Source organism: Taurulus bubalis, assembly GCF_910589615.1.
Source record: "Taurulus bubalis genome assembly, chromosome: 6".
In the NCBI taxonomy this organism is placed as follows: Eukaryota; Metazoa; Chordata; class Actinopteri; order Perciformes; family Cottidae; genus Taurulus; species Taurulus bubalis.
This window is the reverse complement of record NC_136594.1, coordinates 12,010,012-12,022,471: the sequence shown is the minus strand read 5'-3', so window position 1 is coordinate 12,022,471 and position 12,460 is coordinate 12,010,012. Positions and strand designations below refer to the sequence as shown.

The 12,460-nt window shown below is 38.1% G+C and overlaps 1 pseudogene across 1 annotated transcript; it reads right to left on the bottom strand.

Moving 5' to 3' along the window:
* Nucleotides 1–284: 284 nt before the first annotated feature.
* On the bottom strand, nucleotides 285–871 carry LOC306738170 (annotated as a pseudogene). Its single transcript has 3 exons — nucleotides 815–871; nucleotides 629–697; nucleotides 285–522 (listed from the first exon to the last, which is right to left on the bottom strand). The product of its transcript is annotated as an uncharacterized misc_RNA (transcript).
* Nucleotides 872–12,460: the final 11,589 nt, after the last annotated feature.

The window sequence follows — 12,460 nt, the reverse complement described above, 5'->3', positions numbered from 1 at the left end:
TCAAAAGAGTCAGACACTCGAGTGTTGGGAAACGGTGACGGTGCTGAAACTGGATATGTCTATCTCTCTATCTATATCTAATGCTTTCTTCACAATTCTCTACAAAGCTTAATTGATATTTCTCATGTGGATTTTAAGAAAAGCAAACACATCTTGTCCATTTTTTTTTTCCATTAATGAAGTTTATTCAGCAGGTTTTACAGAGAATAAACACACAGTTTAATTGAATCAATTGTAGCAGTCTGCAGTTTACTTGGATAATGATGAATGTGAAAACACTGCTGTTAAGACATCGTCAAACTGCTCATGTGTAAACAAAAATTATTTGGCAATTGTAGTAGTGGGAGCTGCTGTAGTAGTTGTAGCTGCAGTAGTAGTAGTGGGAGCTGCAGTCGTAGTTGTAGCTGCAGTCGTAGTTGTAGCTGCAGTCGTGGTTGTAGCTGCAGTCGTAGTTCGTTGGTTGAGGATCCTAAGAAGGATCTGGAGCAACTGATTAGCAGTAGCCTGGGTGTTGGTTGAACCCTTTAAGGAAATCAAAAAAAGATGAATTGTTAATACACAGCAGAATTGTACAGAAATGTACATTCAGGAGTAGTGAATGTTGCATTTTTGAGGATAAAGCAGTCACCTCATTGGAATTAGAGTCGGAGTCAGAGCCAGAGTCAGAACGAGCAAGTCGCCTGTGCTCCATGTCCACCTGTAGAAAAAAACACATGTTTGATATTCCCTTCACAATGACCACTATCACAATAATAGTTATGGTGTCAGTATAAGAGCAGTGGTATTGATATTAAGGATGAAACGTCACACTTACAGGCTGAGCCAGAGTGAGACTCAGGAGGCATCCAAGCACAAATACTTCTTTCAGCATGGTTACAGTGATCTCTCCTGTTAATAGGGAAATAATAAAGACTTTTACCAAATATCATCTCAATCACCACCAATCTCACACAGAAAACACAGAAACAACAGATTCATATAATCACCTTCAATTCTTCACAACTTCAGCAGACTGTCTTGTGGATGGTGGAGGAGGTTGTTGTTGGTCTGAATGTTGATCCTGTCTTATATACAGTCACAGGACCGGAGGTCATCTCATTAGCAAACAGCATTGTTTGGAAATTGCAAATATTAGGAAATCTTCCACCTCCACCTCTCAAGGTGTGGCTAATGATCAGAGATGGAAACACACCGAACCTTATGATATGTAGCCATCATTTAATAGCTCATAATAATACAGTACTGAGTAGATTTGTGTCAAATGTACATCTAAATATCATCTTTATCATAGTCAGAGAACATTTAATATGTGATTTAAGTTTTGTGTCTCCACTCTTCCGTATTGGCAAATCAGAAAACATGTCATACATGGAAATCCTGTTCTTATTACAAATCAGGTTACTTAGTGGCTTTGGCAGGTAACAGACAACACCCAATGAAGCATACAATTCTTCTTCCCGCCTTCTGTTTAAGAAAATGAATTGCTGTTATTCCCTCTACTAAATAATTTACACAGTCGTACACTCATTAATGATCATACATAGGCTTTCTATTCCCAATTTGTATTTATTCATTATTAATCATTATTTTTATTGTGTACTGTAAAAACGGGGATCAAAGTCAATTAAGAAGACATTAGCAAACCATGTGTGAAGTAATTGCTTTGTTGCACATAATTAAGCATGACTAAGATGTGGTGTTTTGAGAAATGCGTGGTGTGTCTCAATGTGTGTTGTCTGATATAAGTATCAATGCACAAGGGGCCACACATAAAGCACAGGTGAGTGTTACAGTAGATGCTCAGTGACTTGCAATGTGCAATGTCTTGTCTGTTTTATGCTTAAAGTGCTAAGGTTAATTTTTAGAGTTCAATTTGATCTCATATTTTCTTGCAGGTTCTTCAGAAGCAATGCAGCTCTTGTGTATTGCAGCTTTACTTTTGTCAGCGGTCGCTGCTCAGCCAGGTTCCTGGGGGTCATGGCAGGATGGACAGCTTCTGCCTGCCGGTGGACCCACTGCACACTCTAAGGTATGACAGAATAGACTCACAGGTCCAGAGGATTATCTGCCATCTGCATCTCAAGTATTTCTAAACTGATTTTTTTTAGAGTGGTGACGATGAGCAGTCAGTGACACATGCCCCAGAAGATGGAGATGACGGGTCAGGTGTAGACTTGCCAGGATGGGACTCTCATGTTTCTGCTTCGGGCAGAGGACAGGTTTTTACATGAAGCTATTTTTTTGTTATCTAGTTTTGTAGTCTCATTATAGGAATATTTAAACATTTGGGGGGGATACTTATATTTGTTGTATTTCCGAGAATTTGTTTAGTTTTGTTAGTTACAATAATGGGATTTTTTGTTTGTTTTAAGTTTATGAGAAATGCTGAAACTGTGGTCACCATGCGAAGTGACTTCCCAGTCACAATGAGGTTGCCCGGCAGATGTATAATCTGTGTTCCATCAATCAATAGTTGCACCATGCAATCCTTTTATATGTCTGTCTGGGAAGGCATTAAACAACCAATATATAAGCAGAGAACTTTAGAGGCGGTGTCAGGTAGATGTTTTAACTTTGGCGAGCACCACCTGTTTCCCCTGCTTCCAGTCTTAGTTTCTGTTGAAAAACCAATAACAGTGACTCATAATATGTCTTTCAAAGTGTGCCTTATACATAACATACCATACTGTACTTTATCTGTGCTTCACCCAGCCTGCTGGTTTCATGTCTGAGCCCGCCAGGCAATTTGGAGAACACAAAGGAAAAAGAGGCCAGAGGCCCAACAGAAGGAACCCCGGTGCAAAGGTAAGTTCACAAGACATTATAGCTGCACTCAAAAGAAAACAGGAAGACAAAAAGGTAATAAATTGTGTCTTTACCTCATTAAAGTCTTAAGTTCACTTCTGATGTCATTCAAAATGCTGTTACAGGATCATTTACATCGTATGACTATGTATGATGTTTACCCAGAATATGTTATACAACCTTAAATTGAAAGGTGCAATTATAAAATTAAAATTAAAATTCAATGGCTTTTGGATCTGTATTCAATTTCTATGGCTTCTGTCTTTCATCATTAATGTCTGCGTCTTTCTTCTTTTAGGTGTTTTCCCCTGTGTTCAAGGTAGGCCTCCTGTCATCTCCCAATGGGATACTAACACACTCATATTTACTTTAACAGTTGGCAAAAACTCTAATTTTCTTGTGTTTATAATTCCTTTTCAGGTTGACAACGTGACATTTCAGGTAAGAATGAAAATTAAACTATTATAAACAGAATGTATGAATGTGTGAAATGACAGGCTTGACACTGGATATTATATGTAACCTAACCGTGTGGCATTTCATCCATAGAACGTCACTGATGTAACCCTGAAGGAGGTAAACAGTATGATTTAGTTGCTTGGTTGAACTTTTATTGAGGAATTATTCGTTCTATATTGTAAATTATACCATCTTATGATTCCGCTGACCTTTCGTGTGAACATTTTACAGGGAGAGAACATATTTCTGATGCCAAAGGTAAGTGACTGAAGAATCAACTTTGATATAATGTATATTACAGTGAAGATTTTTTTTCATTATCTGATTACTAATGACGGGCAATCCATCCATAGCATGGAGGAAGAGGACCTCACAACCATAAGGTATAAAACATTATTGAATGCAGTGATTACAGTATCAGCGCTCAGACTCTTAGCTAATTGATTTTCACTGTTACTTCTTTTACAGGGAGGAAGACATGGGCCTCCGAAGAATGTGGTATACACTTTCATTTCCATCTAACGTTTAAAAAACATAATTTTCTACTCTGGCTGTTTTGTTCAAGCAGCTTTGCTTGATTTGATTTAAAACAAAAGCATTGTGATTTGTGTTTCTCTTAATCTCAATTTTAGCAAGGTGTGAAGCTCATCTACAACGCCACAGAGCCGGTAATCTCTATGATGTTGACTGGAATTTATACATTGACATTTTTTTCATATAATAGATTAACTTTATAAATTTAATGCTAATTGCAATTTCTCTTTTTTCCATTTGAAGAACAAAGTCTCAGTTGAGTTTGGGGTTTTTACACCTGTAAGTATTGACACTTTATATTGTTTTGAACTTTGGAGAGTGTTAGTTGTGGTTTAATTTGAACAACTTTTTTCATCTTCAAGATGAAAGTTGGAGAATTTATTGGAGAAGAAAACAATGATGAAGATTATTGACACAAATAAAAGGTGAGAATGTTAATGGGGTGAAACTGATTCACTTTAATTCCTTGATCGTCAGTTTGCTACAGTAACTTCTGCTGACAAGTTTTCTCATATCTCACTTTTCTCAGGAAGAAACCAACAACCACAAGTTTGATTGACTAACTTCAAAGACGATTGCTGTTTTATATCCTGTGATTTATTCTGAGAAATCACTCAGCATTTTCCTGTACAAGAATACATTCTGTGTACTAAAATAAAACTCTGAAACAAATTACTTTGAGAAAGGTCTTTATTTGATATGTTGTGAGAGCAAAGAACAGATTCCTGACACGAGCAAGACACTTTCAAAATAATATAAAAATAATTGAGTGCATATTGCATTTCGAAGAATGGCACACTCCTTACATTTTTTCGAAAGAGTGATGTGGCCGAACACACAGAAATGTATTTTCTCACAGGTCACCTTGTTGGTATTTCCCAGGTGACATCTAGGGCTCAAAGAGGAATGGGAAGTTGGACTGACCCTGGAGAAATATGAAAAAAACATAGTTGTTGAAATTGAAAGAATCCTGTGACAATCCGGTGACATGTACCAGAAACCAAGGTTTTGTTTGAACGTATAAAATCATACCTCATCAACACCTGGACCAGATGTGTCGCCACGAGGATAAGAAGGAACTGTAGTAGACTCTTGCTGTGTCCCCAGTGGCCATGTCTGATAGAGATAGAAAGGCACAAAATCACAGCAATTAGACTGAACTGGTGCACTCTGGTCTCTTCCCTTGATTATTGGTGAAATGATAAACATTCAGAGATTATATATGTGGTGAACTCACTTTTTCAGTTTGCACCTTAGGTTGGGAAGCCTGCTAAAGTAATAAGATATGCAGAAAAATAAGATTTCAGAGTATATACATATATTAAGTATTTACCTTCATATTTCATTATATGTTTTTTAAATTTGAGGACTGCGACATCTCGTTTTTGAAGCGGCACAAAAACATGAACATTTAAAGATACAAAATTCAAATTTTAAAAAGCATCATGGCCACAAAACAAACCTACAGGATGCAACAATAATCAAAACTGTTCTGATATAGCAGTTGCTTAACATTTATTCAACACTGAAATGGACTGAGGTGACATGATGTGGTCAATATGACAGACAGTCGACTTTGCAGCAGTCACCGCACATGACTCAACATCTGCAGCTATGTTATTATCTTAAGTCTTGTCTTTAGTCATAATAGTCTGCTGTGTGAGTTATTAACCTTAATTCAGAGAGGAAGAGGGAAGTTGATAAAGACACAATCATATTTTGCAATACTTTAGGAGCTCTGTTTTTTCTGTACATTCTTCAGTAGCCAATAGGCACTAACCACTTCAATGCTGGTCTCTACAATGAGACTTTCACCTTACTCCATGCACCTTAGAGCTTCACTTTATTTAATCTTGAGTGTCTCACCTGCAGAGGTAGCTGTGGTCTCTGTGTGGTTCTCTCCAGCTTCTGCTGACCGTTGTTTGCGTTGTTAGGCTGGAACACCACATTGTTCCTCTGCTGGGGATAGCCGTAAGGAGGCACAAAGTACGGAAAGCCCTTTGGATGATACTTAAATCAGCATCTGAGCATCTGACTGAACATATTGAGGTTTGCACACTGGTCAGTATGTTTTCCTCCATACCTGTTGTCTGGGAAGCTGAGGAAATCCATAAGACGGGTACTGGAAATGTGGAAACACCTGAAGGAAATTTAAAGCTGTTATTCATTTCTCCATATGACTGTGAGGAGCAGCAGCCAAAGTGATAACTGAATCTCTATGATGCTTTGTTGTACCTGGAAAGGGTTTTGGGCCTGCTGAGGAACATTAGGAGAGTTGGGATCCTGTGGTGGTCCCAGCTGCTCTTGCTGGCCGTTTGATACGAACATAGGCATAAGATGGTTGCCCTGGGCGGGGAGAAACATCTGGGGCCCCTGGGGCCCGAAGGGATTGGTCACTTGAGGGTTAAAGTTCATCACCTGTGGAGTGAGCAGCACCTCTGGCTGCTGCTGTAGCTGCTGCTGCAGTTGCTGCAGCACATACTGGGGTAATATTGACGATGCCTGCAGAAGCAAGGATTTGGTTTCGTTTTTTTTTGCTTTGTTTGTGTCCACACAAGCAATGCTTTCTTAATCTGACAAAGGAATGCACTTAATACTAGTGTTGTAAGGATAGAAACAATGTTTTATACACTTCCAGTACCTGTGTTTGTCCCAGAGTTGCGAGAGTTAGTCCATTCAGTAGAATCTGAACAGATAACAGAGTTGTATTCAAGTTGATGAATTTCATATTGACACAGGATTTTTGATATTGCAACCGTTAAACATAAAAGTTTGAACAGATATATTTACCTCATTGCTGTTGCTTGCAATAATTCCAATCTGAAACTGTAAAACACAAAAAATAACACTTCATCTCTGCCATCTTAGAAGATATGAGAATCATACTTTATCTTTAACTCACTGGAAGAGCGAAGCTTGTCCTGAATAGACAGACCAACAGAAGGGCAGTCTGCAGCTTCATGATGTCCTACAATCGGTAACAGAAAGCATGTTTAAAAAAGCATATTCTGCCATACATTTCACCATGACAGAAATATAACTTTCACTGAGCCGTCTTACTGTTCTTTTGGTTCTGCGTTGCCTTGATGTGTGCCTGTCTCCTCACGCTGTCCATATACCTTTTAAATTCTGTCCATGTGACTTGTTATAGTCCACTGCCAGCCCATCCAGACAGTGTGTGGTCAGTGTGACAGACATGCCTCATGGCATCAGCCTCAGCCTCTTACCACATAGCGCAGGTAGGTATGTTATTAGGTGTATAGGTCATGTCTCTAAACACTATGACATGCTTTGCGTCAAGTTGTTAACAATCCTCCAAAGTTTCTGAATTCTGTGTTTTTTCTACGAACACTTCACACCGGTGTTTTAATCTCAGTACTTTATTCTTAGGGGACCTGTGTACATAACACACATCTTATATTTAAAGTTTCTATCCATATATTCAGGTGTGGTGCTTATTGAATTTTTTTGGCATGTCATGAAAAAAAAAAAAGGCAAACAGAACTTTATAATTAGACATTTGTCACAAATTGTTCACCGTGGGCTGACTGATGTTGGCATCTAATTGGTAAATTGTGGGTATTGCAGTAATCGCTGACTGAGTTGGGATTCATGTTGAATATACACAGCAATAAACTGGAAAAAAATGTCTGGAGAAGTTGGTCTGCTTCTGCATTAGTTTAAATGACAAAAACATAATTTTACAGTCTTTTTTTATGCACCTTTGCACTTTTGTTGATTACATTTTCTTTTGTGCTCGGTTATAACTTATTTTTCTGGTCATAATTACAATTGAATCCATGCTTAAACATGTCCTGTGAACCTGCAATGTGTCAAACAGGCCTTTTTCATAGGAGATATTTGGACTTGTCTTACCAGGAAAAGCACAGGTGTTACTAATAACATTAATGATGGCTCCGTTCCATAAGACATAGCAGGTGACAATTATATGCACCTGTGCTTTCTACTGTGGCACATTCAAATGTTTGTGTGTGTGTGTGTGTGTGTGTGTGTGTGTGTGTGTGTGTGTGTGTGTGTGTGTGTGTGTGTGTGTGTGTGTGTGTGTGTGTGTGTGTGTGTAAGTCTTTACCGGTTTCAATTAGATTCAACTGCAGTGAGTGAAACCCCAAAAAGCTTATTTTGCTGATCATCAACTTTATTTTGGGCCTTGTTCAAAATGTGAATTTTCTCAGCACAAATTATTCAGCTATGTGTTTGATTATACTTTATGTCCTTTAGATGGCAGTAGAGATCCACTACATAATGCAATTATGACCCCAGTTTATTGGCAAGAACTGTCTCAATGCATTGGTGTAAAATCAGAGGATTACACGAAACAAACGTTCAGTTAAAATATTATTTTTATTTAATTTGAAGGTTAGCATGTCACATCAATTGATTTTGTTTGTGCTGGTTTCATTATAATGATCATTGGAAGAAAACATCATACAAGTCAAATTTGTATCACTTTGATAATTGTAAGTTAGTGTCATGTTAATAATCTTCATGAGGATAGTCTTTGTCACAGGGAGTTGATTCAGTGGGAGCTTGGATCTGAGGAATTGAAGAGGGAACAGAGAGTGAATGAACAGCTTTGATGATGTTATCCACCTAAATCTGCTTCTTTAATCTTACCTGAGTATCCACAGTGGTCTTTAAGGTGTTGTCCCGTTGCATAACCTGACGCTAGAGTGTCAAAGAACAACAGTTAGCCGGTGTATCTTTCATCAGTATTTACATCTAGTAAAGTTGACTTTGTTCCTACCCTGAATCTTCTGAATGGATTGGGCTGAAGAGGAAGCTGCTGTTGAGTGGCACCGCCTGTGAAATCCTAAACACAAGCACCAAGATTGAGTGACTCAAGTGAAGTGGAATTTCCACAAATCATCATGTAACCTGGAATAAAAGTGTGTTGTGGACTGAGAATCAGTAACCGAGGTGAGTGATTACCATCAGAGACTGCTGAGGAGGATTCACTTGGGCCATTTGAGGAACTCCCATGACAGGAAACTGATAGTAGACAAAAAAGTATTACCCTAAAGCCTGAAACAATATCAAAAGATGTGTGTTCTTAACACATTTACAGGTTGTGCAACACTAACCCCGTTGACTGCAGGGACAGTGTACACATCCGGAATGGGAGCCGGTGCGGCAAAAGCGGGACCTCGAGGAACAAACTTTGAGATGCAGAGAGATGATATATGTGACTGTTCTAACGATGGTTATTTTCTTTTTAGTATTACTCGAAAGTTGTAAATATGTTGCACATATTGTTGTATAATGTCATAACTCATATTATGCACAATCTGGTTTAACAGCAATCTGTATTCAGTATATATTGCATAAATTGGTGGCAAATAATAGTATTTTCAATCTCCTGTGGTGTGCAAGTTCTGCTTATTTCTTGGATTAGTTGTCTCATTTTTTACAGTTTAAGGCAATACTTTTTTTTCTATAAGCTTTGTTCTATAATATGACCTATACGATTAAAAAAAAGATATACATTAAACAATTTAAATGACATCTAAGACTCTAAAACGCTTGTTTATCAATTTGAAACACATTTTTGGGTTCTTTCTTTCTTGCTATTGAAGTGATGTAATCAAATGAGAACCTGATGGACTCACCTGAGCAAACTGTGGCTGCCCGATGAAACCTGCACCACCACCTGCAACCATAGGTGGGTTCAGCCCTCCAGCCATCATCACAGGGTTCACTCCGTTTGGCACTCCACCGTTCATTCCTCCCAGCATCCCTCCATTCATCCCTCTGTTCATTCCTCCCAGCATCCTTCCATTCAGACCTCCATTCATTCCTCCCAACATCCCTCCATTCAGACCTCCATTCATTCCTCCCAACATCCCTCCATTCAGACCTCCATTCATTCCTCCCAACATCCCTCCATTCAGACCTCCATTCATTCCTCCCAGCATCCCTCCGTTCATAGCGTTCATAGCGTTCATAGCGTTCATAGCTTCCAGCATCCTCTGTTTCTGTGTGAAGGCGGAGAAAGAGAATTTGTTTTTAAACATGATCTAATTTTGGATATATGCACTAATCACGTATAAATTAGTAGTCGTTGTTGTTTCTTACCTTGCCTGCATTGACCTGCAAAAAGTAAAGAGACCAGACAGAAGTTACACACACTGCTTTTAGATAGATATCATGGATCATATGAATTATTAGATAGATAGATAGATAGATAGATAGATAGATAGATAGATAGATAGATAGATAGACTGTGCTCACATAGCAGATGGTTGCTACAAAAGTGATGAGAAGAAGCTTCATTTTGCAGCCTGAAACCTGTAAAAAGACAAGAATAAATACATTTCACTTACAAAATCAAAATATAATTGGTAAAATGCGCATTATTTTAGTTAGAGCATGACTATTTTTGAATGTTCAAACTAAATTGTATATTCCACTCCTATTATAAAATCCATACCGTATATTTCTTGGTATTGGTTGAATGGTATGTGCCAAGGAGGACTATAGTTTGCTCTCTGAATTTAGAGCACCTTTTATCAGTCCCATAGATTATTTTGAGCCAATTAGAGAGGAGAACACTGACTTGATCATGAACTATATTTGTCACCTGTGTGTCATGGGAACCTGTGTGATATGACATCTTCTTGTTCTATGGTCCACGATTTAAAGAAATATATACCATTGAGCTGCCTATTTTGAAAAGCACTTCAACCTATTCCACCATACATTGTTCTCGATACAGAAGAGTGACCTCAAAGAATAACAGAGTGATTCAGGGTCTTGGGAAGGGTTTTGTGGAGGTTTCTGAAAGCTCCTGACTAAAAACCAATAGATGAACCATCTAAATGCTGCGGGTTGTGGCCACAGGAGGCAAACAACTGACATCATCATCATGTTCTTTTATAGAGAGACCATGAAATATGTCTGTAAGCTTATATGTAATTATATATTTACCAAACAAGCAGCACATTTAGAAGATGGGTGTGATTTCAGCAAAAGAGAATGGCTTTTCATGTTTCCTGCTCTATTATAATGCAGAATTGAAATACATGCATGTCTGGAGGGAAACCTCACTGTGATTTATGTGTGTATGTTTGTACCAAGCTGACTTCTTCTCACAGCAGCCCTATAACAACTTTGCATATTGCATTGCAACACAAACAGTGATGAGCGCAAAATGCCAGACAGCTTTTAATTTGCTAAAACCTCTGATGTTGCCTAATTACAGGAGCAGCTATTTGTCTGTCATGTTTCATCAGCACATTTTCTCAAGTTGTTTAGAGGCATATGTAGTCCCAGTGTGATTGTCTGTTGTCACATACTGAAGCTGTCTGAGAAAGGCTTTTTATTTGTCTTTGCTGCTGACTGGACAGCCCACAGCAGACCACGTAAACACCCTCTGGTCTGGAGCTTTATACTAATTACACACTGTCATGCAGTTCAAATTAAGTAACATTTTCTTCCTTTTTGCTATTTCATTATGTGACATAGGATATTTCTTAATGTGATTACGTAAATATATGTGTTTTTATATGTATGATGTGTGAATTGTGAATTACAGGTAGTGTGAGGTAGTTTTGATGTTTGTAAATGTTATGTACAAAAAGCTAAAAATGGGATTAAAAGAAGATGTATTTATATTGTAAGAGTTCAATTATGGAACAATGCTAACATGAATGTAAGAATGGTCAACTGATTTTTGGTTTTCAAAAGGATTGTTTATAAAACAATTTTTCAGGGTTACAAGTGTGAATGAAATGTATGTGTGTGTATATATATATATATATATATATATATATATATATATATATATATATATATATATAATGTTTTCTTTATATCAAATTAATTATCTGATTTAATTTATAAGAATTTAGGATAGGAATATATAAACATTATAGTTCTACCTATACCTTTTCAGTCTTTCTTTTTTGTATATTATATTGTGGCTTTACTTATTGTATTGCATGTAATGAGTGACTGAATAAAACACATACTACATACTACTAATTTGTAGGAGAATATTCTTTTCATACTTTTCTTTATATACACAAATCTATTCTGCAATGATGTGAGCAATGTGTTTCAAGATGTTTCATATTTAGAGACACAAATCACCATGTTGTACGTAGATGCAAGTGCACTGGAAATAGAAATGTCTTCATATTCGTACCAGTCTCTCACACAAAAATAACATCAGAGGAGCCACACCCATGCACTGGTTTATCAGTGTGTAAGCATAGTTCAGGCTCCAAATCATGTGCAGTCAAGCAGGTATTGTATTAATGAATTGGAATAAAGACCACAACGATTCAACTATTGCCTTTCATCATTTATTGAACATTAGTTATGGTGACAATGATTTAGAACATTCCAGACAGGATCAGGATCTAGTGAATGAATCATGAGATATGACAGCTGTATGGTCTCATTGTGCTTGCTTCCCCTCCAGCTCCATCCCAGAGCATTCTTCCTCCTCCTCTTCTGCTGCCATCGCCTTCTTCACTGGAAACGGTGTCCTCCGGAGGCGAGCTGCCACGGACCGCTGAAACCTCAGGCTGCCGGCGGCCCTCCCACCAGCGGCGCCCAGCTGTTGCTGGTTGTTCAACCCGGCCACCGGGATCAGCTGCACTTGGCCGGGAGTAAACGGGACACCCTGTGGGTTTCCTCC